The following is a 24,920-nucleotide window of genomic DNA, read 5'->3' on the forward strand; positions in this document are numbered from 1 at the left end:
TCCTTCAGCCTTGTTTGTCCCATATGATTCTATCAGTGTGGCTGAAACTAATCCAAACTGACTCAATCAAATCTTTCTCCTAAAACTGAGTTTCCAATTCATTAATCAATTTCTATTAACCCCTTGAGCTCTTGTGGAACTAAGGAAAGATCACTTTTCAGCCAAATTTATAGAGAAGCAGAAACCAAAAATCTTAAGGAAAAATTCAGAAGATTCAGAGTAAATTCAGACTAGAGCATGACATCCTATATCTACAAAGAGTTTGTGTCATTGCCTTGTCTGCTTATGACTTTTGTGTTTCTGTTTCCCATTCCTCATGAGGCCCAGCCGACTTACCTGTTTCCCAGTTATGTGAAATATCATGGATTCATATGTAGTACATATAAATTTGCTCTATAGACTACTCCCTAGACTTTCTAATTAGTAGGCCTAAGAATTTATATTTCTAAAACATTTACAAGTGATTCTGACACATGGAAAGGGAACCACACTTTGAGAATTACTACATTAAGGTCATTTATACAAAAGTCTTGAGTAGAGTGATGAGATGAGGTGGTTGAGTTATGGGATAGAGTGGTCATGTACACAGATCAGCAAACTGGGGGAAGGGGACTACGGTTTTCAGTTCTGGATGATTATCCTATGATATGAATTGTCCAATCACCCAAGCATCCCTGTATAGACCAGTGTTTCTACCCACTCTGTGATAACGTAGGACTCAAGGAACCATTAATAAGTGTCTCAAGCCATGACTTCTAGTGTGGTATGGGAGAACCATCATTCTAAGAACTCGGAGTTCCTGTCGTGGCGCAGTGGTTAACGAATCCAACTAGGAACCATGAGGTTGAGGGTTCGATCCCTGCCCTTGCTCAGTGGGTTAACGATCCGGCGTTGCCGTGAGCTGTGGTGTAGATTGCAGACTCGGCTCAGATCCTGCGTTGCTGTGGCTCTGGCATAGGCTGGCAGCTACAGCTCCGATTCAACCCCTAGCCTGGGAACCTCCATATGCCGCGGAAGCGGCCCAAGAAATGGCAAAAAAAAAAAAAAAAAAAAAAAAGAACTATGGGTATGAGGGGGACAAGATGTTGGTCCCTATTATTCCCAAGATCTGTAACACCTAAGTTCAGGGACTCTAACATTGTCTCTCCCAGGGTGGAATGCTTCCATTGGACTCCTTTCAGTCCAAAATAATTTGCATCATCTCAATGACCCTATGTTTTCAAAAATAAAGGTTCTGTCTGATATCCTGTAAAGCAAGAGGCTAAGTTTCTGGAGGAAGAGGAAAAAAATCTCTGAATACAGAATGCAGGTAGTTAGCTTTAGGCAGGTACTGGAGTTAAAACAATAAATTCATAGAGAGCAGACTCATAAATACAGGATCTTGAAAGCATTTCCTCTAAGATCAGAAAAAGAAAAGGATGCCCATTTTTGCCACTTGTATTCAACATAGTTTTAGAAGCCCAAGCCATAGCCATCAAGGAAGAAAAAGAAATAAAAAGGAATCCAAATCAGAAGAGAAGAGGTTAAACTCACTCTTTGCAGATGATATGATTCTATACATAGAAAATCCTAAAGATGCCACCATGAGAGTTCACCAATGAATGCAGTAAAGCTGCAGAATACAAAATCAACACAGAGGGCTGTTGCATTTCTATACACTAACAATGAAAAGTAGAAAGAGAAATTAAGGAGACAACCCCATTTAACAGTACATCAAAAAGAATAAAATATCTAGGAATAAATCTACTTAAGGAGGCAAAAGATCTGTACTCTGAAAACTATAAGACAATGATGAAAAAAGTTGAGGATGATACAAACAGATGGAAAGATATACTGAGTTCCTGAATTTAATTAATCAATATTGTTAAAATAACCATACTCCCAAATGCAATTTACCGATTCAATGCAATCTCCATCAAGATACCAATGGTATTTTTTGCAGAACTAGGACAAATAATTTAAAATTTTCTATTGAAACAAAAAAGACCCTGAACAGAAGAAAAAAAAAATCTTGAGAAAGAAGAACAAAGCTGGGAGTATCATGAACTTCAGACTATACTACAAAGCTATAGTAATAAAAACAGCATAGTACCAGCACAAAAACAGACAGATAGATCAATGGAACAGAATATGAACCCATGTACTCATGGTCAATTAATCTATGACAAAGCAGGCAAGAATATACAACAGAGAAGACAGTCTCTTCAATAAGTGGTACTGGGAAAATCAGACAGGTACATGTAAAAGAATGAAATTAGGACATTCTCCAATACCATATACAAAAATAAACCCCAAATGATTAAAAACCTAAATGTATACCAGATACAATAAAACTAAAGGAAAACATAGGCAGAATACTCTTTGAAATAAATCACAGCCATATTTTTTGGATCCATCTCCTAAAACAAAGGAAATAAAAGGAAAAATAAACAAATGGGATCTAATTAAATTTAAAAACTTTTGTACAGCAAAGAAAACCATCAACAAAATGCAAAGACAACATACTGAATGGAATAAAATATATTTATAAATTATATGATCATTAAGAGATTAACATCCAAAATATATAAACAGCTCATATAACCCACCAATAAAAAACCAAACAAGGAGTTCCCATTGTGACACAGTGGAAGCAAATCCAACTAGTATTCATGAGGATGTAGGTTCAATCCCTGGCCTTGGTCAGTGGGTCGGGGATCCAGCATTGCTGTGAGCTGTGGTGTAGGTCACAAATGTGGCTCAGACCCCTTGTTGCTGTTGCTATGGCTGTGGCTGTGACATAGGCTGGCAGCTATAGCTCCAACTCAAGCCCTAGCCTGGGAACTTCCACATGCCCTGGAAAAAAATAAAAATAAACAAATCGATTTAAAAAATAGGCAGATCTGAACAGACATTTTTCCAAAGAAGAAATATAGAAGGCCAATGACACATGAAAAAAATGTAGAGTATCTCTGATCATCAGGGAAATGTAAATCAAAATCACAATGAGATATCACCTCACACCTGTCAGAATGGCTATCATCAAAAAGAACACATGTAACAAATGTTGGAAAGAATATGGAGAAATGAGAACCCCTGCACAGTGTTGGTGAGATTGTAAACTGCTACAGTCAGTGTGGAAAATGGTATGGAGGTTACTCAAAAATCTAAAAATAGAACTACCATATGACCCAGAAATTCCACTCCTAGATATACATCTGGGAAAAAAAAAAAAAAAAAAACAGAAACACTAATTTGAAAAGATACATGCACCACAGTATTCGCAGCACCATTATATATACAGTTGACAAGATTTGGAAAAAACCTAAATGTCCATCAACAGATAGATGGAAGAAGCTGTGGTATTTATACTCACGTTGCCATGTGCAGCAACACAGATGGACTTAGAGGGCATTATGTTAAGTGAAATAAGGCAGACAGACAAAGACAAACATTATATATCATTCATATGTGGAATTCGAAACTTACACAACAAAATGTGATGACAAATATAACAACAAAAAAAGCAGACTCACAGATTCAGAAAACAAACTAGTGGTTACCAGTGGGGATAGAGAAGCATTATAGGGATGGGGGAGTGAGAGGTATGAACTATTGAGTTTAAGGATATCTTGAGGAATATAGCCCATATTTTTCAATAACTGTAAATTACTTTACTTCAAACATTACTTTCCATAATGTTTAAATTGTGTAAAAATTTAATTTTTAAAAAGTAAAATAGAGAAATAAATGAATAATAAATAAAGTACAGGGTCTTTCTCCCAGCCTTAAAGAGAAAATCCACCCACAATTCCTTTAGGTGAGATCTTCAGAATACACATCACCTTGGCATCAAAATCAATTCCCAAAGATGTTTACTCATTCAATAAATATTTGCTGAGCACACAAACTTCAGCAGAGGATGTAGGCTTTAAGAGGCCTAATCTTACATAATGTAAAAGAAAAGGGGCCCTTTAAGAACAATAATATAAAATTACAAATACAAAACCATCTAGAAAAGCATTTATTTGGAATGACAAATCAAAACAAATTATAAATTTAAGTTGTAATATCAAAAACCTAAAATGAGAAAAATGGCATATTTCTATCAATTAACTTTCTTTACTAAATTAACTTTCAGCTTCATAATTTGCCATTGGTAACAAGATATAAAATTTCAGGATTGCGATATTTGGGAAAACCTCTGTCAGGAAGATTGTTTTTTAAGTCAGTATATATTTTAATAAATGGAATAATTTTATCCATCTTACTTAGAATATTACACTTATGCTTATGACTGTGATGTTTTAACAGCACTTTGAATTTTCTTGGTCCACATTTATGATTATTGGACTCAAAAGCTGATACCAAAAAAACGAATTAAATCACTATAATTACTTCTAAAATATGTCAATTACATATAATTTTGAAGAACAAGAAAAATTTAAAAATAAGAATGCTGGCTGGAGACATGAAAATTAACTCCCCCCTCTTTTTCAAGAATTACTTTTTTAAAAACAAATTTAGTGGGGTACAGGTGACTTACAATGTTGTGTTAGCATCAAGTGTACAACAAAGCGAAATATAAATACACATACACACATGTGTGTGTGTATATGTCTATGCATCAAGAATATTTTGACTAGGGTTAGTGAGTATCCATTTCTCTGCTTATATTTTACTCATCTGATACTTGGAAGAATTTTTCACAAATTAGCTTCTGGTGTCAAACATTTCTAACTTTGTACTCTCCCCTGCATACTTCAGGTGTTGATGCTGTAGGACAAATTCATATTATAAACAACTGCTTATGATGCTTATGTTTCAATTCTGATTGAGTGCACAGAGTGGACGACAGTAACATTCCTAAAAATCATCTCTGCATCAACGTGACTAGCAATGATTTAACTATATGAGGGATCAACTTCAAACCACACAAATAAATATCATTAAATAAAGTATACTGACAAATCAATTTCCTCTAAGCCAGATCCCAAAACTGTCCACAGCTACTTGAATGCCAAATCAATAGAAGGGGAAATAAGACAGAGGTGAAAATGCAGTGAAAAGACTGACTATATATTTTTTTTAAATCTTACTTTTAAAAAACATTGAAAAATTTTATACAAAGATATAAACATTGTTAGGATCTCTCTCTAGACTTTGGAATGAGCTCCCAAATGAAGGGATCCTGAATCTATGCTTCCCTTAATTCATGCCATACCTGCCTCTGCATCCTCTCACAAGCAAGATCAGGGCTTAACTTTATTTTAGAAAAATGGATGATGTTATAAAGGGTAAATGCTCTGGAATCAAGGAGGCTGAGTACAACTTGCAAGCTCCTATTTAAGTGCTGTTGGTCATGGACTACGCACTTGACTTTCAGTTCCTCATCTCTAAGATAAGACTGATGACAATAATTTCTCCCAAAAGATATAATTTAAGTATATGCAGTTTTAAACTATGGAATGCTTTATAACTGTTTGTAATTATTTTATTTAATATTGCCAGTACTATTATTAGCAGTACTGTTAGAATGAATAGTCAGCTTAAAGTTATAAAAAGTTATTGCTTTTTCCCTTCTGAATGCTTAGCACCTAGTCTCTATAATGTTTGCTCTTCAGTGGCTAACCTAGATGAAACAGAAGCATAGCAAGATTACATCCTTGCAATGCACAGACTCCTAGTACACAATTATCCTTTACCAGTGAGAAAAGATTTCCCTGATAACTTATTCTCCTTAGATATCCGAAATAGTCAAACAATAGGTTGAGTAAGCAAATTATTTTTTTAGCAATCTCTACAAATTCCTAGAAACTTTTTGAACAGGACTTCTTTAAGATTTTTTTTTTCTCCCTTCTAAACATTGTTGAAATGCACTGGAATAGCACCATATGCTTATTCTAGTGTTTTTAACAAAGACATGTAGTAGACCTGGAAAAGAATGAACAAAACAAAAATACTTCTTAGACTGTGCCTATTACTAATCCTGAGTAGATTTGAGATTATTTCATAGTCATTATATTACAGCAGAATTCTCTAGAAATACAATAAAGTTTTAAAATTTTTCCCACAGTTCTCACAAAGTAATTATTCAACTAATAAATAGAAAATGAAACTAAAGCATAAAAGTATAGAAATCCACACAATAAACACAATGGTATCAAAGGAACCAATCTGAGAACTTTAGTGTTATAGAGTATTAAGATGACATTAGCAATTTATCTGGTGCCTATTTCCAGGATTGTTTCTTCTCTATGTATTGCATGCCACAGACTTTAAGGTCAGGTTTTCTATGTATTATTTTTGGCTTTTCATCCATTCAACAAATATTTAATAAATCCTATTATTATTTTGCAGATACTATATTAGACACTGGAGATACAAAATCAGAACAGTAGAATAATGATCCCAGATCTCTGGTACTGATCATTTTTAGTCAAATGTAACAGATCCATATGAGGTTTTGTCCTATTTTCTAGGAATTGCTACAAAGACTCAAAAGTATATGCAAAATGTCCCAAATTCTTGCATTCTAAGCTCAGAGATCACTAGCAATTGGGGCCAGACACTTCTCTTCAAAGCCTAATAAGAGGCAAGAATCTAAGCATCTTCTCTTCCATATGCAATGCCCATCATCTCTGACAGCCAAAACACATAGAAGACTGGTGGTAAGAAAGTGAATTTCCTTTTCAGAAGTAGTGTCATCCAAGAAGAAAGACTATTTTCTTCCTTTCTCAACAAAAGCCTGCAAGAATGTTTCTCCTTCCAAAATCCTCTGGAAATAGGAAGCTTCATGAAAATGACTTATTCAATATTGGGATTTCTATCAGAAAAGGAGAAAAGCATTTTGTCCATCAGTAGTATACTATATAACCAGTAGACTCACTAGTCTGAGTCACCATGAGCTAGGAAAAGAGAAAGAAGGCAGGGCTAAACAGAGGGAAGCAGTGAAACTTCACTTACTATTAAGGTTGAAACAAGTGAACATTTCAAAAGGTAGCTAGGTGTGAACTATCTTGAACAAACTTCTCCCAAGAGGAACCTCAGCAGGAAGGTGCTGCTGTGGGATAGGCCGGGAGCTAAGAGTGCAGGAGATGGAAAATACCAAATCAGAGCTGTATCTCACTATCAGGGAATCACCAAGAAATCTGAACAGGACTGTCCTGTGTCCCATGACAAAAATGATCAGTGTGAGCTGATACCCCCATAAGTTAACAAGTAAATGCTTTTATCCCTAGTTCAGTAAGAAGTTTGCCTTTCTCCTCTCCTTCCTCTCTACCAGAACCTAACAGAGAAGCTAGCACCTAGAAGGAGGCAGATGGGGAAACTCTGATCCAAGCTGCTGAAGATACAGATAGTCCTAGCTATGCTTTGAAGAAAAGAGAAAGCTTTGAATAGACTTTGAGACAGAAGTCTTAAAATATACAATGCTGGATGTTAAATGCTGGAATAGGACTATTCTAGTAACTGAAAAGTTCCTGGAATATGAAAGAGACTTTTCACTATTCTATCAAGCAATGTGAATGGCATTGCTCTCCCCAGAGTTTGGTCCAAGTCTTGAGCAAAGCTGTAAGCAATAACAATGGAGTTAAGCAGATGTTTTCTGGAAAGCTAGATGTGGGGCATAGGCACACATCTGAATCCCAGAAAAGATACCTCAACTGAAGGTACAGAGCTGGAAGATCTTGGCACTTAAAAATAATAGGACCTACAAATAATAATAACCATAAAATATATTATTAACAATAATAATAGCATTAACAATAATAATTAACATTTATGGATCTCTTACTACCTCCCAGGCACTATACTGAGAGTTCTACATGAGTTACATAACTTAATCCTTAGAACATCCTAATACAACTAAGGTACCACTTCTGTGCCTATTTTACATAGAAGTAAAATGAAAATTTAAGAGAATTTAAGAAACTTTCCCCAGTTTTCCAGATGGTAAACAATAGAACAGATATCTAAACAAAAGTAGTTCTGATTTCAATGCCCACTTTCTGAATTAAGCTGCCTTCTGAACATTTTAACAGTATGAAAGTATTTGTTATCATTTAGAGATACAAAAAGAAGGAAGAACTCTGAAAAACACTTAAAGCCAGAAAATGAATAAAAAATGAGAGGTTAATTTAGATATTTTGTAAGATGAGGAAAGTGAGATGATTACAGAAATACTAAAAGTTTTTTTTTTTTTCTTATCAATCAGTGTTGAGAGCCAATTTAGGATGGAGAACATGAATTTACAATAGCACGAACCTCGCTGGTAGTTGAAATATTATTTTTAAAAAACTATTTTTTTAAGAAATAACACTATATCTACCAGTTATATTCTCTATTCCTTGATAGCAGCACAGAATAAATTACCTGATTAATAACTTTGCTCTATATGTAAACCTATTTGGAAAAGCTACAACTAGTGGATGAGTATATAGACCTTTTTAAAAATAGGAGTATATTTTGTGGATCACATTTTTTAAGATAATTAATTTCATGGATTATAGAACATTCTATATTTCTAGTAAGATGCAGGAAACTAACTAAGACTGTTGAAGTCCATTTCAAAGCTAAATATCCAAAGCCATTGCATCCACAATCTCTCTTGTTGTATAGTCATACCTCATTTAACTGACGCTACTCAGGAAGGTGGTATGCAACATAAATCAGTTTTCCAGATAGCTGAATCTTACCCACTATAGTATCAGGTTGATTCGGTTTTAATGACTATGATAGAAGCCTTCTAAAATCAGCTTTCTGAAACCTATTAAAATTTAAAATAAAATACTTCCAGTCCTTCTTACAGAGCTATATTATATAAAATTTATCCTTTTCTTTATATTTAAAATCATCTTTAGGAGCTCCCATTGTGGCTCAGTAGTTAATGAATCAAACTAGGAACCATGGGGTTGCAGGTTCGATCCCTGGCCTCACTCAGTAGGTTAAGGATCCAGCGTTGCCGTGAGCTATGGTGTAGGTCACAGACGCGGATCGGATCCTGCATTGCTGTGGCTCTGGCATAGGCTGGCGGCTACAGCTCCGATTAGACCCCTGGCCTGAGAACCTCCATATGCCATGGGTGTGGCCCTGGAAAAAGACGAAAATACACAAAATAAAAAATAAAAAATTTCTTAAAATCATCCTTATACACATCAGTGTTCATGCTACACTATAATGTAGCAATACCCTCAGGTGCTACCCAGTAGTTTTCCTTTAAGACTTAAGACCTCTTCAGAGATAGCATAATTATTTTGAATAAAACAAAGCACAACAGATAACAAGAGCTCTGCATCTATCCATATATGGATTAAAACCATGGGTCTCCTATTTAAGAGTTGGGTTACTCTTTAGGAAGGTTATTAACTACTTATGAGTCTTTAATTTCCTGTTAATAAAATGCAAGTAAAATAAGAGTTAATACTAAGTACTAAGTGCTAGCCACTGTGTTATGGTCTTAACTCTACCCCAAGAAGCAGTATACTGCAGGCGTCAAAAGCACAGATTATGGAGCTGGACCATTTCCTAGTTCTGTGACCTTAGGAAAATCACTCAACATTTCCATGCCTTAGTTTCCTCACTGGTAAAAATGAGACCATAAAAACATGTTCTTTATGGAGTTACTGTGAAAGTCAGTATATTCAAAACAATGGAGAGTTCCCGCTGTGGTGCCATAGGATTGGAGGTATCTCTGGAATGCTGAGACACAGGTTCAATGCCCACCCTGGCCCAGTGGGCTAAGGATCTAGTGTTGTCACAACTATGGCTCGGATCTGACCCCTGGGAATACCAAATGCCGCCAGGAGGCCAAAAATGAAAAACAAAAATCAAAACACTGAAAGGAGTGCCTTAATCCTAGTAAGCATTGAGTAAGGGATGATGATGATGATGATGATGAATGGTGAAGATGATCTCATTTAATCCTCACAGCAGTCCAGTGAACTACTTAATATCATAATCCCTTATTTTGGAGAGGATGAAAGTAACATTTAGAGACTGCAAGTCACACCACTAGTAAGAAAGTGATGACTCCAGACACAAGAATGTAACCACTAAACATGGCCACCATGTGCACACTCCAGCACATGCTGCTTGCATTGTTGGTGATGCCCTGATAGTTAGACAGGGCAGAACCTGCACAGCAAGGTGAAGCAGCCCTACCACCAAGGCTCTCTATTTCACGCAACATTTTTTGAAGATTAAATGAAAGTATGAAGCCACTCGATACATCTTTTTGCACAGAGCCTTTCAATAAATGATAAGTGCTTGTCACCTCTCCATGCTTTGGGGTTTTTTTAGCCCTTTCAGCTGCATCCATCTAGGATACTCTGATCCTAAGGAGAAGTGAGACACCTTGTCAAATCGATAATTAATTCTAAGCCAATTCCTGACCTGAAAAATAGACTCTTATCTCCTATAAGGAAAAGCCCATGGATATTTTGACAGGTATTTTATTCTGGGTGTTGTAGGCAGTTTCTAAAATGGTCCACAAAGATTCCCACCTCCTGATATTTATGCCTTTGGGTAATCGCTTTCCCGTGAATATGGGCTCAACCTAGTGACTTGCTTCTAACAGAATAGGTTGAAAGTGATGACTGCCACTTCCATGGTGAAATTATAAAAGCCATGACTCCTTTCTTGCTTGCACTCCTCTGTCCTCTTGCCGGCTTACCCTGATGGAGACAGTTGGCATACTATGGACTGCCCTATGGAAAGCCCCTACACACCCAGTGGGAAACTGAAAGTGGCCTCCAGGCAATACCAGCAAAGAACTGAGGCCCTCAGTCCAACAACTCACCAGGAACTGAATCCTGCCAACAACCACATGAGTGTGCCTGGAAGCAGATCCACCATGACAAATCTTATGATGACTATAGCCCAGACTTTATCCCAGCCTTGTTAAGGACCCTGAATCAAAGGAACCACTAAGCTAGTTCCTGACCCATAGAAACTTCCAGATGATAAACGTTGTTTTAAGGCTTTAAGTTCTGGGATAATTTGTTAGACAGCAATAGAAAAGCATATAAATCTCTGACTAAACTTGCCACATCATATTGTCATTATCTGACTTTTTTTTTGCCTATCCTACTAGCCTGAGCTCCTTGAGAACTAAACTGTATCTTTTGCCTTTATTTTCCAAAAGCAGGAGCCTTGTTATCTAACAATTAAAGTATCTTGAGCAATGTCAAAAAGACAAAAATTAAGGTCAAGCTCAGGAGAAGCAAAAATGTTGGAAGGTATGAGGAGGAATAAGAAGCTGTGATCAAAGGGAGACTTCAGAGTTTGAAATCCTACAAACAAAACAATCAGAATAATGATAATGTGTGAAATATGACAGTAAACTGCTGTCCACATAGCAATTCTTAATTAGCTCATGAGTAGTAGCTTGTCAAAGGCTATAACCACCTGAGGAAGAATTAATGGTGAGCCAAGCTCCCTACATTTTAAGAAAGCAATCTAGAGTTAATGCTGACAACTCAATGCCTCTCTAATAGTTTCTGGCCTCAGTAATGAGAGCCAGGACCAGAACATCACACATAGTTCCATTTACATGCAGAGCGTGACAAAAGGAGTGAGGGCTGAAGCTTTGACACATCACTTAGAGAAGATTGCTAATCAAAAGAAAAAAAATTGTCCACATGAAGTATCATAAGCAGAACTTTGAAATGTTACTATTACATTACCTTGAGAAAAATCATTTATTTAGTGTACTTTATCTGCCCAAGTTGACCTGATCTTTAATGAGAATTCATTTTCTCTAACTTTTGGGAATTAATTCAGAAATGTCATAGTCAATTTTTGTTTAATAACTACTCTACCTTTTTTCTTCTTCTTTTTAATTTTTTATTATGTTTGACTTACAATGTTCTGCCCATTTCTGCTGTACAGAAAAGTGACCCAGTCATAGGTATATATACACTCTTTTTCTCACATTATCCTCCATCATGTTGCATCATAAATGAGTAGATATATAGTTCCCTTTGCTTTACAGCAGGATCTTATTGCCTGTCCACTCCAAATGCAAGAGTTTTCACCTACTAACCCCAGACTCCCAATCCATCCCACTCCCTCCCCCTCGCCTCTGGCAAACACAAGTCTGTCCTATGTGTCCATGATCTTTTCTGTTTTGTAGATAGATCATCTGTGCTATATTTTAGACTCTGCATATAAGTGGTATCATATGGTTTCTGTCTTTCTCTTTCTGACTTACTTCACTTAGTATGAAAGTCTCTAGTTCCATCCATGTTGCTGCAAATAGCATTATTTTGTCCTTTTTTATGGTTGATAGTATTTGATTGTATATATGTACCACACCTTCCTAATATATTCATCCGTCAATGTGCATTTAGGTTGTTTCCATGTCTTAGCTATTGTGAATAGTGCTGCAATGAACATACGGGTGCATGTATCTTTTTCAATGAAATTTTTGTCTGGATATATGCCCAGGACACCTTAAACATCAAGAGAAGGAAGAATAGACAAAGCCCAAAGTTGGTAGAAGGAAAGAAATCATAAAGATTAGAGCAAAAACTAATAACATAGAGACAAAGAAAACAATTGAGAAGATCAATGAAACCAAAAGTTGGTTCTTTGAAAAGATCAACGAAATTGATAAACCATTAGCCAGACTCATCAAGAAAAAAAGGAGAGGGTTCAAATCAATAAAATTAGAAATGGAAAAGAAGTACAACTGACACTTCAGAAATCAGAAGATCATGAGAGACTACTATGAATAACTGTATGCCAATAAAATGGACGACCTAGAAGAAATGAACAGATTCTTACAAAGATACAACCTACCAAGACTGAACCAGGAAGAAATAGAAAATATGACTAGACCAATCACAAGTGCCGAAATTGAAAACGTGATTTAAAAACTTCCAAAAAACAAAAGTCCAGGACCTGATGGCCTAACATCTGAGTTCTACCAAACTTTCAGAGAGGAGTTAACACCTCTTCTTCTGAAACTTTTCCAGAAAATTGCAGAAGAAGGAACACTCCCAAGCTCATTCTATGCAGCCACCATTACCCTGATACCAAAACCAGACAAAGATACCACAAAAAAAAAAAAAGAAAATTAAGACCAATATCACTGACGAACATAGGTGCAAAAATCCTCAACAAAATATTAGCAAACCATATACAAATATACATTAAAAAGATCATACACCATGATCAAGTGGGATTTATCTCAGGGATGCAAGGATTTTTCAATATCCTCAAATCTATCAATGTGATACACCACATCAACAAACTGAAAAATAAGAACCATTTGATCATCTCCAGAAATGCAGGAAAAGTTTTTGACAAAATTCAACACCTATTCCTGATAATAACTCTCCAGAGAGTGAGCACAGAAGGGAAATACCTCAATATAATAAAAGTCATTTATGACAAACTCACAGCTAACATCATTCTCAATTGTGAAAAACTGAAAGCATTTCCACTAAGATCAGGAACAAGACAAGGATGTCCACTTTCACCAATGTTATTCTACATAGTCTTGGAAGTCCTAGCCATGACAAACAGAGAAGAAAAAGAAATAAAAGGAATCCGAATTGGAAAAGAAGTAAAACTATCACAGCAGATGACATGATTCTACACCTAGAAAATCCTAACGACACTACCAGAATACTCTTTTTTTTTTTTTCCCACTGTACAGCAAGGGGGTCAGGTTATCCTTACATGTATACATTGCAGTTACAGTTTTTTCCCCCACCCTTTCTTCTGTTGCAACATGAGTATATAGACATAGTTCTCAATGCTATTCAGCAGGATCTCCTTGTAAATCTATTCTAGGTTGTGTCTGATAAGCCCAAGCTCCCGATCCCTCCCACTCCCTCCCCCTCCCATCAGGCAACCACAAGTCTCTTCTCCAAGTCCATGATTTTCTTTTCTGAGGAGATGTTCATTTGTGCTGGATATTCGATTCCAGTTATAAGTGATATCATATGGTATTTGTCTTTGTCTTTCTGGCTCATTTCACTCAGGATGAGATTCTCTAGTTCCATCCATGTTGCTGCAAATGGCATTATGTCATTCCTTTTTTATGGCTCAGTAGTATTCCATTGTGTATATATACCACCTCTTCCGAATCCAATCCTCTGTCGATGGACATTTGGATTGTTTCCATGTCCTGGCTATTGTGAATAGTGCTGCAATGAACATGCGGGTGCATGTGTCTCTTTTGAGTAGAGCTTTGTCCGGATAGATGCCCAAGAGTGGGATTGCAGGGTCATATGGAAGTTCGATGTATAGATTTCTAAGGTATCTCCAAACTGTTCTCCATAGTGGCTGTACCAGTTTACATTCCCACCAACAGTGCAGGAGGGTTCCCTTTTCTCCACACCCCCTCCAGCACTTGCCATTTGTGGATTTATGAATGATGGCCATTCTGACTGGTGTGAGGTCGTATCTCATGGTAGTTTTGATTTGCATTTCTCTTATAATCAGCGATGTTGAGCATTTTTTCATGTGTTTGTTGGCCATCTGTATATCTTCTTTGGAGAAATGTCTATTCAGGTCTTTTGCCCATTTTTCCATTGATTGATTGTTTTTTTTGCTGTTGGGTTGTATAAGTTGTTTATATATTCTAGAGATTAAGCACTTGTCGGTTGCATCATTTGAAACTATTTTCTCCCATTCTGTAAGTTGTCTTTTTGTTTTCTTTTGGGTTTCCTTTGCTGTGCAAAAGCTTTTCAGTTTGATGAGGTCCCATGGGTTTATTTTTGCTCTAATTTCTATTGCTTTGGGAGACTGACCTGAGAAAATATTCATGATGTTGATGTCAGAGAGTGTTTTGCCTATGTTTTCTTCTAGGAGTTTGATGGTGTCCTGTCGTATATTTAAGTCTTTCAGCCATTTTGAGTTTATTTTTGTGCATGGTGTGAGGGTGTGTTCTAGTTTCATTGCTTTGCATACAGCTGTCCAGGTTTCCCAGCAATGCTTGCTGAATAGACTTTCCTTTTCCCATTTGATGTTCCTGCCTCCCTTGTCAAAGATTAATTGACCATAGGTGTCAGGGTTTATTTCCGGATTCTCTATTCTGTTCCATTGGTCTGTCTGTCTGTTTTGGTACCAGTACCACACTGTTTTGATGACTGTGGCTTTGTAGTATTTCTTGAAGTCTGGGAGAGTTATGCCTCCTGCTTGGTTTTTGTTTCTCAGGATTGCTTTGGCGATTCTGGGTCTTTTGTGGTTCCATATAAATGTTTGGATTGTTTGTTCTAGTTCTGTGAAAAATGTCATGGGTAATTTGATAGGGATTGCATTGAATCTGTAGATTGCTTTGGGTAGTATGGCCACTTTCACAATATTGATTTTCCCAATCCAGGAACATGGAATATCTTTCCATTTCTTTACATCTTCTTTGATTTCTTTGATTAAAGTTTTATAGTTCTCGGCATATAGATCCTTTACCTCTTTGGTCGGGTGTATTCCGAGGTATTTGATTTTGTGAGGTACAATTTTAAAAGGTATCATATTTTTGTATTCCTTTTCTAATGTTTCATTGCTGGTATACAGAAATGCAACTGACTTCTGAATGTTAATCTTATATCCTGCCGCTTTGCTGAATTTATTAATCAGTTCAAGGAGTTTTGGGGTTGAGTCCTTAGGGTTTTCTAGGTATAGTATCATATCATCTGCATACAGTGACAGTTTGATCTCTTCTCTTCCTATATGGATGCCTTTTATTTCTTTTGTTTGTCTAATTGCTGTGGCCAGGACTTCCAAAACTATGTTGAAGAGCAGTGGTGAGAGTGGGCATCCCTGTCTTGTTCCAGATTTGAGTGAGAAGGCTTTCAGTTTTTCCCCATTGAGGATTATATTTGCTGTGGGTTTATCATAAATGGCTTTGATTATATTCAGGAATGTTCCCTCTATACCCACTTTGGCAAGGGTCTTGATCATGAATGGATGTTGAACTTTGTCAAATGCTTTTTCTGCGTCTATTGAGATGATCATATGATTTTTGACCTTTTTTTTGTTAATGTGGTGTATGATGCTGATTGATTTGCGTATGTTGAACCATCCTTGTGAACCTGGGATGAACCCAACCTGGTCATGGTGTATAATTTTTTTGATATGTTGTTGGATTCGGTTGGCTAAGATTTTGTTGAGAATTTTTGCATCTATATTCATCAATGATATTGGCCGATAGTTTTCTTTTTTGGTGGTATCTCTGCCTGGTTTTGGAATGAGGGTGATGGTGGCCTCATAGAATGTCTTTGGGAGTATTCCTTCTTCTTCAACCTTTTGAAAGAGTTTAAGGAGGATGGGCACCAATTCCTCTTTATATGTTTGATAGAATTCACCTGTGAAGCCATCTGGTCCTGGACTTTTATTTGTAGGGAGTGATTTTATGACCTCTTCAATTTCATATCTAGTGATCGGTCTGTTCAGTTGGTCTGTTTCTACTTGATTCAGTTTTGGCAGGCTGTAAGATTCTAGAAAATTGTCCATTTCTTCCAGATTGTCAAACTTGTTGCCGTATAGTTGTTCATAGTATTCTCTTATGGTTTTTTGTATTTCTGCTGTATCCGTTGTGATTTCTCCTTTTTCATTTCTAACTTTGGTTATTTGGGTTCTTTCTCTCCTCTTTTTAGTGAGTCTCGCCAGGGGTTTGTCAATTTTGTTCACCTTTTCAAAGAACCAGCTCTTGGTTTTATTAATTTTCTCTATTGTTTTTGAGTCTCTATTTTATTGATTTCTTCTTTGATCTTTATAATTTCCTTCCTTCTGCTGACTTTAGGACTTTTTTGTTCTTCTTTTTCTAATTCGTTTAGGTGGAGGGTTAAGTTGTCCATTTGGGATCTTTCTTCTTTTTTGAGAAAGGCCTGGATTGCTATAAATTTCCCTCTGAGCACTGCTTTCGCAGCATCCCATAGATTTTGAGAGGTTGTGTCTTCATTATCATTTGTTTCAAAGTAGTTTTTAATTTCCTTCTTGATTTCCTCATTGACCCATTGGTTTTTTAGTAGCATGTTGTTGAGTCTCCATGGAGTAGGTTTTTTCTCTTTCCTTTGCCCATGGTTGGTTTCTAATTTCATGGCATTGTGGTCAGAGAAGATACTTGAGATAATTTCTGTGCTCCTAAATTTATTGAGATTCGCTTTGTGTCCCACTATGTGGTCGAATCTTGAGAATGTTCCATGAGCATTTGAGAAGAATGTGTATTCTGCTTTTTTTGGATGTAGTGCCCTGAAGATATCAATTAAGTCTAACTTTTCTATTGTTTCCTTTAGGATCTCTGTTGCTTTATTGGTTTTCTGTCTAGAGGATCTGTCCATTGATGTGAGGGGGGTATTTAGGTCTCCTACTATGATTGTATTCTCATCAATATCTCCCTTTATGTCTGTTAATATTTGTTGTATGTATCTGGGTACTCCTGTATTTGGGGCATATATGTTGATGATAGTAACATCCTCTCCTTGGATGGATCCCTTAATCATTAAATAGTGTCCTTCTTTGTCTTTCTTTATGTCTTTTGTTTTAAAGTCTATTTTGTCTGATATGAGCGTTGCGACTCCTGCTTTTCTGTCATGTCTATTGGCGTGAAATATTTTTCCCCACCCTTTCACTTTCAATCTATATGTATCTTTTGTCCTAAGGTGAGTTTCTTGTAGGCAGCATATTGAAGGTTTTTGCCTTTTTATCCACTCAGCCACTCTGTGTCTTTTGATTGGGGCATTCAGTCCATTGACATTTAAGGTGATAATTGATAAATGATTATTTATTGCCATTTGAACCTCGTGTTCCAGTTGATTCTATGGTTCTCCATTCTTCCTTTCTTTTTTTTTTTTTTTTTTTTTTTGGTTGGATGGTCTCCTATATTTATCTAATTGAGTGTATTTTTTTTTCATTTTTTGCAAATGGAATATTTGGTTTTGGCTTGTGGTTGCCCTGTTTTTTAAGTATGCTAACCCCTTCCCATAATTGTGTGTTTTAGCCTGATGGTCCTGTAAGTTCAAACACTTCATTACTATATTAAAATTAAGAAGAGAGACATACATATAAACAAAAAGGGTTATTTACCTCCTGACATCCCTTGCCCACATTTTATGGTTTTGATGACTGTTTTTTATTTTTTTCTTTTTAATTTTATTTTGTTTGAAGCATGTTCATGATTAAATCTGTATGCTGGCTTATTTGAGTGACTGCTCTCTGATTGCAGTTTCCTCAGTCCTAGTTCTTCCTCTTCTTCTTCTTCTCTTTTTTTTTTTTCTTTTCTTTTTTCTTCCCTTTCCTTCCTTTCTTTTTGGTTTAGAGAAGCCCTTTCAATATTTCCTTTAACCTGGGTTTTGTGTTGCTGTATTCTTTAAGTTTTTGTTTGTTGGGAAAAATTTTTATTTCCCCTTCTATTTTAAATGATATTCTTGCTGGATAGAGTATTCTAGGTTGCATATTTTTTCCTTTGAGCACTTTAAATATCTCTTGCCATTCCCTCCTGGCCTGTAGTGTTTCTGTAGAGAAATCAGCTGATATTCTTATGGGGGTTCCCTTGTAGGTAACACAGAATACTCTTTTTTAATAGCTTGACTATCTTTAGTGTATCATCCTTATATTTTTGAATTTTTACTTTAATAGTCAACAAAAAATATCAAAATAATCATGATTTTCTATTATTTGCTACTTAATGAGGGAAAATAGGAAAAAGACTGTATCCTATGGAAATAACAGAGATCAGAACACAGGGGCTTGGGGCTCAAGTTTCAGATAGTCAATTAACAAAATGTGTCCTTAGATAATACTTGACTTCTTTATGGCTTAGTTGCCTATCTTTGAGTTACTCGTCTGGCGTGAAGGCATCTGCCAACACCTTCGAAGTCACCTAGTCTTCCATTAGACACTCTTATCTGAGGGTACACCAGTCATGTCTATTATTGCAGCTTCCCTGGAATATATTTTCAAGACACCCCCAAACTGTACTCTCTTTCCCAAGGCAGCAAGCTACTCCTAGAGAAGACAGCACATTCCAGCTAAGTTTCTCTTTTGTGTGCACCTACAGTGCACTGTGCATGCCCTTATTAAAGCACTTATCGTGGCACTGTATTGAAGCTATCCCTGTTTTCCCAGTTAAGGTGTAAAATCATTGAAAATAGGCACTGGATTTTAGCTTTTTTTTTTTTTTTAGAGCTATACATCTGTCTTTTGAATTGAACTAAGTGAGAGCAATGTTCTGGGAAGCTGTAAATCTCTGGGTTATCCTTGCTATATTTTATATGATCAAAAGAGAAAATGCTCCTAAAAGCTTTGTAATGAAAATTTTAAGCAATTTTCAAACATAAAACATGCTCTAGCATATTGAATTTATAAACATAAAAAAACATTTCTTATTCTTTAATTTTGCTAACATTAAGAGTTTCAAAAACATGCACATTTCTTAAGATCAATGTGTATTTAGACTCTAATTCTTTGCTTAACTCAATATTACTTTATTCAACTACTATAATAAGATTCTCTCACCATTATAGAATGTATAATACTTCCCATTTATAAAACAAATATGATAGAAGTACAAAATTGGACTATAAAAGATTGTGAGTGCTTGGATAAGCAGTGATTAGGAAGCAGAAATGTATAAAATATTCTATATTAATTATGATTTAAAGAGGTAAAAAAAAAAGTCTTGAAACCAAGCAACTGAGTAATTACATAACACACTAGAAATTGCATTAAGTAAAAAGCTGGTCATCTCATTTTTTGTTTCAGAATATTAATCATAGGGTAATCTTATTTATTGCTTTATATTAATAGAAGGTATCATAGTAATAAAAACAACATAAATTCAGCTGTGTGTAGTGATTCCTGATGGCCCCTTGATTTGAGAATAGACAAATGTCCTCAGATTATAACGTTCTGTAAAACTGGCCATGTTCATAGGGACAAAGTGCTATCCCAATGTATTTTTCCTCTCCAACAGTGCCACACACCACCTACCCAAAAACAAATACACATAAGAGTAAACCTAGCTCTCTCTAAAGAGACAAAGCTCGGTACTGCATAAAGCCATGTTCCTTGACTCAGTCCACAACATTACTGAAAAGCCACAATAATATGTCAGCCAACTCCCTCACTGAATCTGCAGTCCAATAAGCATATCCCAACACTCAAGCTCACTGCATTCTTAAGGCTGTGGCCATTCAACCAGAACCTAAGCAATTTCAGTTAGTCTTCCCTAAGCACTCCAATTAGTAGAAGCTCATCTCCTTGTACATTTTGTAATATGCAGATTCTCCATCACAGTATCTAGGTCCCTATATGCAGTTATGCTCCCAGAGGTCTAGAGTTCACCTGCAAATAACCTGGAAATAAATGCCCTTGACCGCTCAAATCCCTCTTTGTCCATGAAGATAGAAATACTCTTTGGCACCATTACCTTTAAGTCACGGTCTTCCTCTCCTGAAGGCTTCAGATTCTACAGTCTCTTCTTCTTTCCCTTTATTCAATATCATCTATCTTGTCTAGCCAAACAAGATTATTTTTCTCTCACTATGCTGGGAAAATACTACAACACTAATTTGAATCAATAAACTCAGAAATGATACTTCTAGTGATATGAGGAGAAAATAAAGCAAAAGATATTTGAGAACAAGCTAGGAGAGACATTAAATTAACATATCCTATACTTGAAAGCCATGGTGATTTTTTTCTGGAACACAGAGGATAAAATAGATAATGAATCTAACAAAAATGGGATTGACATTTTACAATTGACATTTCTTATCCTTTATCATAAGGGATAAGAAAAAATGGAAGGGCTCTGGAAATAAAACCATAAGATAAGCAAAGAGATACATGAATCCACTGTCAAGTGAGAAAATAGTAAAGAAAAGCTACTGACAGATTCCACTGAGAATCATAATAAGCTTGGTTTATGAGATGCTATACATACAAAATTATTTATCAACAATTGATAACTATGCATGATAACATTTCTTTGTGATCATTGTTTGATTCATTTGCATCCTATCAGGATTGCATATTAATCAAGCTCGTGGCATCATTTAGAGTAGAGAAAAAGTATGTAAACTCTTCTGGGCACTCATTCTTTAGAAGATAAAAAATCACATTGAATTTTCGAATAATAAAGCATCACTATTTATAGGCTACAGGTGTCAGGAGATCTCCTTGTGCAAAGCTACTCACGAGTCAAAAGAGAGCTTCTGTCATCTCTTCGCTTGGCTAATTCATTCTTAGATTTAAGTTTATCCTAGGCTATCTTTGAGTTAGATATTCCCCTAAATATTCCTCTACAATATTTTATACTTCTCCTATCACAATACCAGGTAAACTTACCTGTATATATGGCATATATTTCCTGATAGATTTTTTTTTCTTTTGGTCTTTTTGTCTTTTAGGGCTATACCCGCAGCATATGGAGGTTTCCAGGCTAGGGGTCCAATAGGAGCCACAGCAACGTGGGATCTGAGCTGTGTCTGCAAGCTACACCACAGCTCACAGCAACGCCAGATCCTTAACCCACTGAGCGAGGCCAGGGATCGAACCTGCATCCTTATGGATGCTAGTCGGGTTCACTAACCACTGCGCCACCACGGGAACTTCGCCTGCTAGATTTTAAATAACTCTGAGTAAAAGTATGTTTTACTGACTAATATAGGAGTATCTAGCAAAGTCCCAGAATACAATGGGCAGTCAATAAATATTTACTGAAGCAATGTATGAAAGCTTAGATAGTCATAATTACTTACAAAGAGTCAAGAATATGCAGTCTATTAAAGAGTTTGTCATTTCCAGAGTTCTCCTAGAGAATCTTAGGATTAACGTTAACATTAAGATTATGATTGAAAGCATCATGGTCCCTAGGAAATGAATGTCTATTAGAAGCTTAGGTTTCCAGGAAGTAGGCGTCCAACCTAATTATACTCTCATGATGATAATGGCTAAGGAAGGCAGATAAACTAGACCCATTCCTGCCCTACCCTGATTCTCAGAGTCCAGTACTTCATTTTATACCATGTTTTCTATATTTAGAATTCCTTGTAATCACTAAAGTCCAATAAGACAAAAGTCTCTATGTACAGTTAAGACAAAACAATAATAAATGTTCATGAGTTTTAAAGTACCAGCTATCATACAATCACTTTACAATTGTTTGTAACTGCAATTTACATGTGTTTTATAAATGGGCAACTCAGAAATAAATTAGTTTTGGTAATTTTGATATATTTAAACATTTTTCCCCTTCTATACTCAATAGTCAATATATGTCTTGAGTAGTGGTTTTCTAGTTATAAATCTTTTCATTTAATATAAGATCAAAGAATAGCCTTTACTCCCATGTCCACCTATACAAGAATTTCATTTAAATTTATTTTTAAGTTATAAGAACACACCTATTAATTTAAGGAAAAAGGAAGAAATATAGTAACAAACAAAATGTTATCTGCTGCATCTTAATTTTTTAAGTAACAAATGTTACTGATTGATGGGGTATTTCATCTATGGTGGTTGGTTTTACATAGTTTATTTTGATTGTTTCTTAAGAAATACTGAAGCTTTTGTTTCATTTTGAATTATTAGAACACATTAAGAACTATAAACAATGTACACTTTAAAATGGTTCTTAGACTGAAGAGACACATAAAACCTAATTTTTAAAAGAATTATATAAACCTGCAGCAAATACTTTGTGGAATAAACAATGATGTAAGGAACATCATTTCTTTCAAGATAAGATAGGACAATTAGTTTACTATCTAGAAAAAGACTTTTACAAGAAAGGAATTAAACTTCAACTAATAAAAGAAACAGATGATTTCCAAAAAATATTTCATTGAAAAAATTCCTAAATTGAGAAGCTATGATAACACCTCATCCATAATTAACCAACCAAATGCTTATTAATAATTAACTACTGCACCAAAATCAGCTATAAAACCTGAACTGAATGCATAGGGTAGCTACTTGAAGATTCTGAAAATTAAATTGTAGCAAGCAGATTAGGGGGGAAAAAAACCCAGAAATCAAAGTATCAAAGTACCACTAAATTGGCAATGAATTTTAACTTTTATTTTACTCCAACACCCCCTGATTCTAGACTCAATTCAATCTAAAATTCAGAAATGGAATTTAGTCAAGAAGAGAGTGAGTGAAAGAGAATTCCTGCAGTATGGTTCACGGAGTTAGAATGGCATCCCTGACACCGAGGAAAAGAGCAAGAGGTCCATTTTTCTTCCTTTTTCTCCATTCTCATTTTCTCCATTCATGCCCAGCCCTAAGCAATCCAGTGCTAGCTCAGTGACCATGGTAAAGGTGGGAATGGGAGGTACTGGAGCCTAAAACTCTGAGGGGAACTTTCATCTCCTATAGGTGATCTGTGGTCCAAAGAGGGTAAGGCAACTCCTCCCCACCCACCCACCTTTGGCTTCTTGCTACTTTGCATTAGGTGTGGACAGAGTCGCAGGAAGAATGAGAGCAGAGCAAATAAAGACACATTTCTGGCCAGCGGACCAAAAAAGAGAGCCTCAGAAAAATAGGTGAGTACAGGAAATATCACAGACTAGGGATTGTGGGAAAGTGACTCCATAAATTGTTTATGAATTACAGTGTTCAACCCCAGCTGCATATGTGTACATTTGACCTTAAACAGCACACAAACAACTCTGAGAAGTGAACCAGCATTGAGACCACGGCCCAGACCCCATACTGGCCACTGTAAGTGGTACACACATAAATAGGATCCTTTATACTATAAAAGCTTTGAAAACAGAACTAACAATGAAACCACAACCTGCAGAAAGCTGGTCGCGATTTGTGGTGTAACTCCAACTAATCAACTGCCAGCTAAAACAAAAATATCAATATTCTTCATAGGACTTAAACAAGATCCAGAGTCATAATATTCAAAATGTCCAGGATATAACCCAAAATTACTTGGCTACAACCAAGAAAACTCTCACAGGGAAGGAAAAATCAGTAAATGCCAACACTAAATTGGGAGATTTTTTTATTATCTGACAAAGATTTAAAGCATTTATTATAAAAATATTCTAACAGATTAAGGCAAATAATCTTAAAATAAATAGACAAATACAAAACTTTGAAATAAAACAAGCATTTATAAAGAAAAACCAACTCGTAATTCTAGAACTAAAAATACAATAACAGGAGTTTCCATTGCGGCTCAGCAGGCCAAGAACCCTACTAGTATCCATGAGGATGGTGATTCAATCCCTGGCCTCACACAATGGGTTAAGGATCCAGCACTGCCATGAGCTGTGGTGTATGTCACAGAAATGGCTCAGATCCCATGTAACGTGGCTGTGGTGTAGGCCAGCAGCTGCAGCTCCAATTCAGCCCTTAGCCTGGGAACTTCCATTTGCTGCAGGTGTGGCCCTAAAAAGTAAAATAAAATAAAATTACAATAACAAAAACTTACTGCATGGGCTCCAAAGCAGAATGGATATGACAAAGGAAATATTAGTGAACTTATAGAGCAATAAAAATTACATAATCTGAAAAACAGATGGAAAAATGATTGAAAGAATTAAATGGAACCTCAGGAACCTATGGTACAATAATAAAAGGCCTGATGTTTGTGTCATCTGAGTCCCAAACAGAGTAGAGAAAGAGTACATTAATAAAACATGTGTTTGTATGTATGTATGTGTATATATGTAATACATATATATACATATATACGAAGAAATAATAGTTGAAAGCTACCCAAATGTGGAGAAAAATGCACAAGGCTGTAAGTTCAAGAAATTCAGTGAACCTAAATAGAAGAAACACAAAGAAATCCATTCCTAGACTCACTGTAATCGAAATGCTGAAAAGTATAGACAAAGAAAATGCATTAAATGAGCCAGGAAAAATAATACGTAACTTATAGGAAAACATTTATCCAAATGTCTCATGGAGGCCAAAAGGAAACAGAACACTGTTTCTGAAATGCTGAAAAAAATAATTTTTAA

General features: G+C 35.9%; 1 protein-coding gene across 1 annotated transcript in view; it reads right to left on the minus strand.

Moving 5' to 3' along the window:
• Positions 1–24,920, minus strand: part of LOC146402866 (uncharacterized) — an 805,401-nt gene that overhangs the window by 766,645 nt on the left and 13,836 nt on the right. The window lies entirely within an intron of this gene.

Source organism: Sus scrofa, chromosome 6, assembly GCF_054392235.1.
Source record: "Sus scrofa isolate SSC_HxYL_T2T_F1_AM1 chromosome 6, Sscrofa_HxYL_maternal_Yorkshire_Landrace_v2.0, whole genome shotgun sequence".
Classification (NCBI taxonomy): Eukaryota; Metazoa; Chordata; class Mammalia; order Artiodactyla; family Suidae; genus Sus; species Sus scrofa.